This window comes from Sinocyclocheilus anshuiensis, unplaced genomic scaffold (assembly GCF_001515605.1).
Source record: "Sinocyclocheilus anshuiensis isolate Anshui unplaced genomic scaffold, SAMN03320099.WGS_v1.1 scaffold1394, whole genome shotgun sequence".
In the NCBI taxonomy this organism is placed as follows: Eukaryota; Metazoa; Chordata; class Actinopteri; order Cypriniformes; family Cyprinidae; genus Sinocyclocheilus; species Sinocyclocheilus anshuiensis.
In genome coordinates this window covers 249725-250099 of record NW_015558696.1, presented here as the reverse complement: position 1 = coordinate 250099, position 375 = coordinate 249725, and the positions used below count along the sequence as shown (strand labels likewise).

General features: G+C 37.6%; 1 pseudogene; it reads left to right on the top strand.

Moving 5' to 3' along the window:
• The window catches only part of LOC107681412 (voltage-dependent T-type calcium channel subunit alpha-1I-like), a 72826-nt pseudogene that overhangs the window by 59128 nt on the left and 13323 nt on the right, over positions 1 to 375 (top strand).

The window sequence follows — 375 nt, the reverse complement described above, 5'->3', positions numbered from 1 at the left end:
TGTGTGTGTGTGTGTGTGTGTGTGTGTGTGTGTGTGTGTGTTTGTGTGTGTGTTTTGTTCAGGTGGGGAATCTGGGTTTGCTCTTCGTTCTGTTGTTCTTCATCTACGCCGCGCTCGGAGTCGAGCTTTTTGGAGAACTGGGTGAGAGAAAAACACTTCAGTCATAAAGTACCTAATGACCTTGACATCAAAAGTAACAGTAAAGACATTTCTAATGTTACAGAATATTTCTATTTCAAATAAATGCTGTTCTTTTGAACTTTCTATTCATCTGTGAATCCTGAAAAATAAAATGTATGACGGTTTGCACAAAAATATTGTGCAGCACAACTGTTTTCAACATTGATAATAATCAGAAATGTTTCTTGAGCAGCA